At 43.0% G+C, this 10,000-nt stretch overlaps 1 protein-coding gene across 5 annotated transcripts in view; it reads left to right on the top strand.

The window, feature by feature from the left end:
- Window positions 1–10,000, top strand: part of LOC132887229 (NACHT, LRR and PYD domains-containing protein 12-like) — a 118,695-nt gene that overhangs the window by 88,409 nt on the left and 20,286 nt on the right. The window lies entirely within an intron of this gene.

Below are 10,000 nucleotides of genomic sequence, written 5' to 3'. Positions count from 1 at the left end.
TGGATGTGACAGAAGCCAAACCATGCATGCAGGGCATTCTCAACCAAACGGGATTAATGATCCAAAAGTGGAGTCTGGTCCATTAACACAGGAACTTATTGCCATATTTGTGTTCAGCAAACAAGCAAGTTATTAAACCCAAGAATTGGATATAGAAACCACTCAGTGGGATTCGATCCTTACACACTAACAAAGAACTTATCATCTTTATATAAAGTCATTCATTCATTGTGAGTTGGAAAATAGATAGATAGATAGATAGATAGATAGATAGATAGATAGATAGATAGATAGATAGATAGATAGATAGATAGATAGACTTTAATAATCCTGAGGGAAATTGAGGTCTCCAAATAGCATATATACATAACTACACACACAAAGGCACACAAACAAAATAAAATTAACACACACATCCATATCACAAGGATATAAAAACAAGCAAACAATTCCTGCACCACAGAATATAAAAAGAAAACAATACAAGATAAAAAATATATAAATTATGCATCTAAAAAAAGCATGTTTAAGAGCCTCATGTCTCATCTCATCTCATTATCTCTAGCCGCTTTATCCTTCTACAGGGTCGCAGGCAAGCTGGAGCCTATCCCAGCTGACTACGGGCGAAAGGCGGGGTACACTCTGGACAAGTCACCAAGTCATCACAGGGCTGACACTTAGACACAGACAACCATTCACACTCACATTCACACCTACGGTCAATTTAGAGTCACCAGTTAACCTAACCTGCATGTCTTTGGACTGTGGGGGAAACCAGAGCACCCGGAGGAAACCCACGCGGACAACATGCAAACTCCGCACAGAAAGGCCCTCGCCGGCCACGGGGCTCGAACCCAGACCTTCTTGCTGTGAGGCGACAGCGCTAACCACTACACCACCATGCCGCCCAGAGCCTCATGTTAAAAATAAAATTGTGTAACATACTCAACCATTGTAGAGATACAGTATAGCAGCAAGCAAATTTAAACACTAAAATCAAAAACAGTCCATCCTCTCATTGTGCCATTAAAAAGCTGAATGGCCCTAGGTACAAAAGATGTCAGCAACCTGTCTGTTTTGCAAGATAGGGAAAGGAGCCTGCTGCTAACCATGCTCCTCTGTTTGGAGAAGATGGTGTGCAGGGGGTGGCTTTCATTGTCCATGATAGCGAGCAGTCTGCTCAGCGTCCTTTTGTCAGCAACTGCTGACAGAGTCTCTAGCTCCATACCCACCACAGAGCCAGCTTTACTCGCCAGCCTGTCCAGTTGTCCAGCATCCCTTTTCCTAATACTACCTCCCCAACATACCACAGCATAGAAAAGGACACTGGCCATGACAGACTGGTAGAACATAAGCAGGAGTTTGCTGCAGACATTAAAAGACCCCAGCTTCCTAAGGAAAAAAAGCCTACTCTGCCCTTTCTTATAAAGTGCATCAGTGTTGGCAGACCAGTCCAGTTTATTGTCAAGGTGTACCCCCAGGTACTTGTAAGTACTTGCAGTCTCCACAGTCACCCCATCAATAGTGACAGGCAACAGGGGAGAAACAGGCCTCCTGAAGTCCATCACCATTTCCTTGGCTTTGGTGGTGTTCAGCTGCAGCTGGTTGGACCTACACCATCCCACAAAGTCATCCACAAGGCTCCTGTACTCCCCTTCCTGACCATCCTTGATACACCCCACAATAGCAGTGTCGTCAGAGAATTTCTGCAAGTGGCATGACTCAGAGTTGCACTTGAAGTCAGTGGTGTATAGGGTGAACAGTACAGGAGAAAGAACAGTTCCCCGTGGTGCCCCTGTGCTACTGACCACAGTCTCAGATGTGAGGTCCCCCAGCCTAACAAACTGGGGCCATTCGGTGAGGTAATCTGTGATCCAAGACACCAGGCAAGTGTCTACTCCCACCTGCAGCAGTTTATCCCTCAACAGGAGGGGCTGGATGGTATTGAAGGTGCTGGAGAAATAAAAAAAACATGATTCTCACAGCACAGCCTCCTTTGTCCAAGTAAGAGTAGACTCTATGTAGCAGATACAGAACAGCATCCTCCACTCCCACATTCACCTTTTAAGCGAACTGTAGCGAGTCCAGCGCATGGCGGACCTGGGGTCTTAAGAGGTGGAGCAGCAGCCGTTCAAATGTCTTCATCAAGTGTGATGTAAGGGCAACAGGCCTGTAATCATTAAGTTCTTTAGGGTGAGCCTTTTTGGGAACTGGAACCAGGCATGACATTTTCCATTGTAAGGGTACCTTACCCTGTTGCAGACTAAAATTAAAGAGGTACTGAAGTGGTTCCCCCAATTCGACCGCACAGCTTCTGAGCAGTCTAGAGCAGACGCCATCCGGGCCCGCAGCCCTAGACTTGAGCCTTCTGAGTTCTCTACTGACTTGCTCAGTGCTAAAAGTAAAACATGTGGGGAGGGGGGGTGCAGAGTTTGAAAGCAGAGGTACAGGGGGGGAGGGGGGGCAGAGTCTTTAGATGCAAGAGGAGAAGATGAATTGGAGGTGGCAGGGACAGCAGCAGCAGCAGAGCTTTGGAATCGATTAAAAAAATGGTTCAGCTGGTTGGCTTTAACCATATCACCTTCAGCCTTACTGCTCTTACCCCCACAGCCCGTAATGTTGCGCACTCCCCACCAAACCTCTTTCATGTTGTTCTCCTGTAGTTTGCTCTCAACCTTATTCTTCTAGGACTCCTTAGCTGCTTTCAGATATTCTTTCAGCTCCTTCTGCACACCCTTCAGTTCTGTCACATCACCATTCTTAAACGCTTTCTTCTTATTATTGAGGAGGTTTTTGACGTCGCTGGTCACCCAGGGCCTGTTATTAGGAAAACAGCGCACAGATTTAATGGGAACAACTATGTCCATGCAGAAGTTCAAATAGCCCGTTATGCAATGTGAGGCTTCTTCTATATCCACAGCATCCAATGGCACACTCCAGTCATAGGGCTGCACGGTGGTATAGTGGTTAGCACTGTCGCCTCACAGCAAGAAGGTTCCAGGTTCGAGCCTCACGGCCAACAGGGGCCTTTCTGTGCGGAGTTTGCATGTTCTCCCCGTGTCCGCATGGGTTTCCTCCGGGTGCTCCGGTTTCCCCCACAGTTTAAAGACATGCAAATTCGGTACAATGGGGCCACTGTAATTGGCACAAGCTGTTGTGGTTTCCCATGCCATGATGTATGTACCTATATATATGTACATACGTATATGTATATATATATGTGTATATATATATATATATGTATATAGATAGATAGATAGATAGATAGATAGATAGATAGATCTTCCTATGGCAACAGCTAAATAAATAAGTCTGTGGACTCAAAGCAGTCCCTCAAGGCCTCTTCTGCCTCTGGTGTCCACTTCCTGAAGGTGCGTGTGGCAACGGGAAGCCTCTGAACTAGAGGCTTGTACAGTGGCTGAAGATAAATGAGGTTGTGGTCTGACCTACCCAACGGGGGTAGGGAGGTAGCACTGTATGCATCCCTCACGTTTGAATACAAAAGGTCAATTTTTCTATTTTTTTCTAGTAGGGCAGTCAACAAACTGGTAAAAATTAGTGAGGGTGGAGTCTAAGGTGACATGATTGAAATTGCCAGAGATCACAAAAAAAGCATCTGCATGTTGAGTTTGAAGCCCAGCTATCGTAGAGTGGATAGCGTCACACGCTAAGTCAGGAAGGGCTCGTGGCAGTACGTACACACAGACGACAATAACGTGGGACAGTTCTCTAGGTAAATAATAAGGACGGAGGCTACCCGCAAATATCTCCACATCCTTACTACATACAGTCTCTTTCACTGTAACGTGACCGGGATTGCACCATCTGTTGTTAACATACACCACCAATCCCCCACCCTTCTTCTTACCAGAAAGTTTGTTATCTCTGTCCAACCGGACAACATTGAACCCTGGTAGCTCAACATTAGCAGTGGGATTACAGCTTGTGAGCCACGTCTCAGTAAGGCAAATCAGGCTACACTCTCTGTAAAGTTTATGATTCCTTACCAGGGCAGCCAGTTCATCCATCTTATTAGCGAGTGAGTTAACATTCCCCATAACTATAGAAGGGATTGCGGGCTTGTATCTCCACTTCTTCTCACGTCGCCTCACCCTAACTTTAACTCCAGCTCTACATTCACGAAAACACCACAATTCCTCAGGGACATCAGCGTAGACCTCCCCCCTGCCAGCTTTGCGAAGCGCGAGTAGTTTACTCCTTGTATATCCAAGTTTAGCACCGGAGTGATGCAATGCCTCCATATCCATAGGATAAAATATAAAAATACTCCAAAAAGTGTGTAATCCAAAGAGCAACACAATAGAAAAAGTAAAACAAAAGACGAAGAAGACGCACCAGACACAGAGCTACCTAGACTTGCTGCCATTCACACGGCGCACAATGATTATTATCCATCCGTTGAGTTCCCCAGTATCTCAGACTCCCTGGTGCTGCAGACATCGTTCTACACGGACACACAGATGAAAACCTGGAAGGTCATGGAGGAGAACAACTTTTTATATGTGGTTGGTAAAAGATTTGGGGATCAGGACACTACAAGATAAATCCTGTATCGTTTTTGCCTGGGTAAGGAGAAATTTCTGGGCTTTTTGTCCGTGTCTTTTTTTAGGCCTGTCACGATAACAAATTTTGTTGGACGATATATTGTCTCAGAAATTATTGCGATAAACTATATTATTGTTGACGTCTTTTCAAGACAATTTTATGCCACTAGTAAAATAATAATGATCATGCAAATCCACCCTTTCAAAGAACAGTCAACTTTAATTAAGTCAACTTATTCAATTAAACACTGGAATGTTAAAAATATATAAATATAAATCAATAACCTAAAGAAATCAAACAACACCACTCACAACAAAAACAATAAATAAAATACAATCTATGGCTCTTAAAAATTGCACTTAAGTGAATATTAACTTGGCACAGGGTAATAAAAAGACATTCTTTTCTTCACAGGCAACATTCTGCCAATCCAGTTTCTCAAAGATTAGTACCCAGATCAACAAAAAGTGCAAAGTAACAACGTATTGCCAGCTGTCATTTGGATAAAAGTAACAACAATTAGAATGAGAGAACATGAAGGCAAGGGCGTAGGTTTGGTATCAACACTGGTGGGGACAAAAACCCAATGCCAACCCCCAGTGGCGCCAACTTCAGGTCAACATTAGAGGGTCACAATATTTTGCTCCATTGTGTTCCATCAAAAGAGTCTCCATCATCTCTCCAAAGGCCAGACTTTTAACATTTGAAGTTCAGAACTGTAGTAATTCATGAATAATAATAATAATAATAATATGCAATTTATTTGATTAATTCCAAATCTGGCATGTGATGATGAACTCATTCTACCAATTTGCAAATGCGTTTTACAAGCGAATACCGCATTGACTGTCGGGAGGGTGTATGTTCCTTTCCCTCATAAATGGAAGTAAAACACATCCGGAGCCTTAAACACTGCGTTCCATGAGGCTGGCAGGGGGAGTCGGCTCTCTTCTGTGGGATCTTTAACTGGTTTTAGAATGCTAGTTTAAGCTGATGTGTGATTGATCTAACGGTAAAACAGCACGAGGACTCGAGAACTTTTTCGACACGTTGAAAGGTTACAATTTTACTTGGCAACAGAATGTATCTGAATTCTGATTGGTTGTTGTATCTGAATTCTGATTGGTTGTTGTATCTGAATTCTGATTGGTTGTTGTATGTGAATTCTGATTGGTTGTTGTATCTGAATTCTGATTGGTTGTTGTATCTGAATTCTGATTGGTTGTTGTTATATTATTGCCCTTTTGTTGTCTTCTTGAGCCCAGAGCGGGGGGAGGGGGGGAGTGACAGGGTTCTACAGAGAAGTTTTTAGTCTCCGCTTTCAAATGAAACCCCTCGAAAACCAATCAGTTCAGCGGATGTGTGGACTCGGTATGTGACGTTTTCAAAAGAGAGGCGGAGTAACCAAAGATTTCTGATCCAGAAGGCGGAGGCTGTTCTGCTTATTACGTGAAAATGTTTGATTTGATTGTTTGTGGCCCAGACACCTTTTAATGTCCACATCACCATCAGGCTGTTGTTGTTTACATGTGTCATGTTACCCGAACTCGGTCAGGGCTCTGCAGGTCTGAACTGAAGCGCTTCAAATTAAGGGTTAGCAGGCTGCTAAAGTTTGCAGGCACTTCACAAGCAAGACTCGGTGCGATATTAGCCAACATTAGCACAATCTGATATGATTTAATAATGTCTTTGTGACCTTAATGAACACCAGTTGTTGTTGGTATCAAGTCGGATTGTTATTTACACGCCACAGAAACTTAGAAAACAGTCATATTCGTATGTAGTTGTTTTTACACACTGAATCCAAACTGTCGTTAACTGATTAATTTTCCGAGCTAATCTAACGTTACATTCCTCAAGGACAGCTTGCTAGCTAGCAGCCGCTCACTGCACTGCAACCGCACTTGCTAATTGACATGGTAGCTGAACCTGCTTGCTGTTTTTGTGACCACGCCCCCAGAGCGAATATTCATGAGAGAATTGGACGTGACATTTTGCCCAGTGGAAACCTACAGTAACCCTTTGTGTACCGCCCACGGAGTGGGATTTTTATTTTCTCCAGTCAGAAATATTGGTAGGGACCCATCCATACCCAATTCTACGCCTATGGCCTGTACAGCGGAGCACTGTGTTGCTGTCTTTTCCCCGTTCAGTGGATCCCCTGGCTGGATAACTGTTGCATGCTGGGAGGCCCCGCCTCTGACAGAGAGCCCCGCAAGATGACAGAAAACAGCGCGGTGTTTTATTCAGTCAGTGGGTCAAGCTAATACTCTGGAGACTTCCCTATGTAGCTGTACAGCGCGTAAATGCCAAAATCCCAGTAAAAAAAAAATTACTGAGTTCATTTTCATTTACCGTACGATAAGTCGGTATATCGAATATTGCGACAGGCCTAGTCTTTGCGATGGTTGCTAAGACGTTACAAGTTTTAGTATCGAGTGTAAACAAACGACAGCCGCTCGATTCTCAAACCTCCCTGCTCTTCTCTTCCAGCAGGCATCACAGATCCATATAATTTACCCACAAACATATTTATTTATTCTGTTCTCTCTCTCTGTGCACACACGAGTTAAATGTAGAGTAGGAATGTGACAAAAATAAAGGCTTCTTAATTTACCCACAAATGTATTTATTCTACTTGAAAAGTGCACGGCAAACCAGCTACTGAATTTGGGACACAATGACATCCTGAACTATTTAGTATTTGGCTTTAAACTTGGGGAAAAAAATTCGCACGGCCCACTAGCTGGCACTTCACAGTCCACTAATGGCCCGTGGCCCAGTGGTTGAGAAACACTTGCTTAGCGCATCTAGCCACTGGGATTTTTGCCCATTCATCAAGGCAAAACTGCTCCAACTCCTTCAGGTTAGATGGGTTGTTGGTGTACAGCAATCTTCAAGTTATGCCACAGATTCTCAATTGGATTGAAGTCTGAGCTTTGATTAGACCATTCCAAGACATTTAAATGTTTCCCTTTAAATCACTCCAGTGTAGCTTTAGAGGGTCATTGTCATGCTGGAACGTGAACCTTCATCCCAGTCTCAAACCTCTGGCCGACTCAAACAGGTTTTCCTCCAGAATTGCCCTGTATTTAGTGCCATCCATCTTTCCTTCAGTCCTGACCAGCTTTCCTGTCCCTGCAGATCAGTAGCGGAGATTTGGGAGGGGCTGTGGCATGAACAATCCAGGGCCTCCCTGCTAGGGGAGGCCCCCACTGGTCGGGATTTTTTTTTTTATACAGTTTATTGACCACATGTCCATTTGGAATTATTTACAACAAAATTGTTCAATAAAAATATATTATGTAGCCTGGGTTAGGCATAGTTTTTGGCTGTTTCTTTTCTTTAAAAAGGATGGGATAGTTGTCCCTTTAACATGTTAAATGAGTTTGCAAAGTTGTTGTTTGCTTGTTTGACCGGAATAGGCAGCTATGATCAAAGTTTTTTTTTTTTTTTCTGAAGTAAACATATATTAAATATTTTGGTTTGTACTGCATGTTACATGTGTGAATGGAAAGGTTGCTGAAATTACGCTAGTGTAAGCCAACGTTTAGAATTGGCTAGTATAATCGACTGTTTGGGGTACTGCAACATATCAGTGAGGGGGGGAGGGAAGGGGAGAGGAGGGGCCAAACATCTCCTGCCCTCCCCCGGCACAATACCCGAGCTCCACCCCTGCTGCAGATGAAAAACATCCCCACAGCATGATGCTGCCACCACCATGCTTTATTGTAGGAATGATGTTCTCGGGGTGTTGGGTTTGCGTCACACATGGCATTTCCCATGATGGCCAAAAAGATCAGTTTTTGTCTCATTTGACAAAAACTCATGTGTCTCATGTGTTTGGGGAGTCTGCCACATGCTGTTGGGCAAACTCCAAATTGGTTTTCTTCAGCAAGGGCTTTTTTCTGGCCACTCTTCCATAAAGCCCCGCCCACTCTGTGGAGCGTACAGCTTAAAGTGGTCCTATGAACAGATACTCCCATCTCCACTGTGGATCTTTGCAGCTTCTTCAGTGTTATTTTCGTGTCTTTGTTGCTTCTCTGATTAATGCCCTCCTTGCCAGGTCTGTGAGTTTTGGTGGGCGGGGCCTTCTCTTGTCAGGTTTGTTGTGGTGCCATATTCTTTCCATTTTGCTATAATGGATTTAATGGAGCTCTGTGGGATATTCAAAGTTGGGGATATTTTTTATAACCCAACCCTGATCTATACTTCTCCACAACTTTGTCTCTGGCCTGTTTGGAGGCTCCTTGGTTTTCATGTTGCTTGCTTAGTAGTGTTGCAGAGTCAGGGTCCTTCCAGAACAGGGTGATTGATACAGACATCATGTGACAGATCATGTGACACTCTGATTGCACACAGGTGGATCTTAATCAACTAATTATATGACTTATGAAGTGAATTGGTTGGACCAGCTCTTATTTAGGGGTTTCATATGAAAGGGGGTGAATACTTATGCACACTCCAGATGTCTGTTTTTTCATCTTCAGTGTTTGTGTCACAATTAAACAACAATGTGTACCTTTAAAGTGGTCGGCATGTTGTGTAAATCAGGGGTTCTCAACCTTTTGCAACCTGGGCCCCACCAAAGCTGGTTCATTGCAGTTGGGGGCCCCTCTTCTCGCCCCGCCCCCATCCCCCCCCAACACACTCACCCGCAGTGATGCCACCCGACCTACAGCACCTTATATTGACAGATAGATAGATAGATAGATAGATAGATAGATAGATAGATAGATAGATAGATAGATAGATAGCCCTGGGCTAGATTATTATTATTATTATTAGTAGTAGTAGTAGTAGTAGTAGCAGTAGCAGCAGTAGTAGCATTATCCATTCCATAGAAATACATAGGCCTATTATCATTATTAGGCTATTGTTATAATTGGCAGTAGCACCACATTTCTAATCTGCTTTCGGGCATTATTATTATTATTATTATTATTATTATTGCCTATTATCATTACTAAGCTGTTGGCAGTAGTACAAGACTTATGTTCTTTCAGGCATTATTATTATTATTAGGCCTATTATTATTTATTATTATTATTATTATTATTATTATTATTATTATTGCTGTTGTTGGTTGTTGATATTATTATTATTATTATTATTATTATGCTATTATTATTAATAGGCATCATTATTATTATTATTATTATTAGTGTTTTTATTAGGTATTTTGTTAGGCTTATCATTAGCTGGCTATTGATATCATTGGGAATTGGGACCAGGCGTGAATTTAGGTTTTACTTTTTACTGTGCCTTTGTGATCTGCATTTGCGTTAATGCGAGACCTGAGCCTGCTTTGCCTTACAAAGATCCTCGATTCTTGGCGAAATGTTTGACAAGCACAGTCTCAAGTCATCCTCAATTTGTGCACGATTGCGATATTTCGTTTTGAGCGCAGTCATTTTTGAAAATCCTGCCTCAC

Source organism: Neoarius graeffei, chromosome 5, assembly GCF_027579695.1.
Source record: "Neoarius graeffei isolate fNeoGra1 chromosome 5, fNeoGra1.pri, whole genome shotgun sequence".
In the NCBI taxonomy this organism is placed as follows: Eukaryota; Metazoa; Chordata; class Actinopteri; order Siluriformes; family Ariidae; genus Neoarius; species Neoarius graeffei.
The sequence above is the reverse complement of the archived record's forward strand: the minus strand, read 5'-3'. Positions and strand labels throughout refer to the sequence as shown.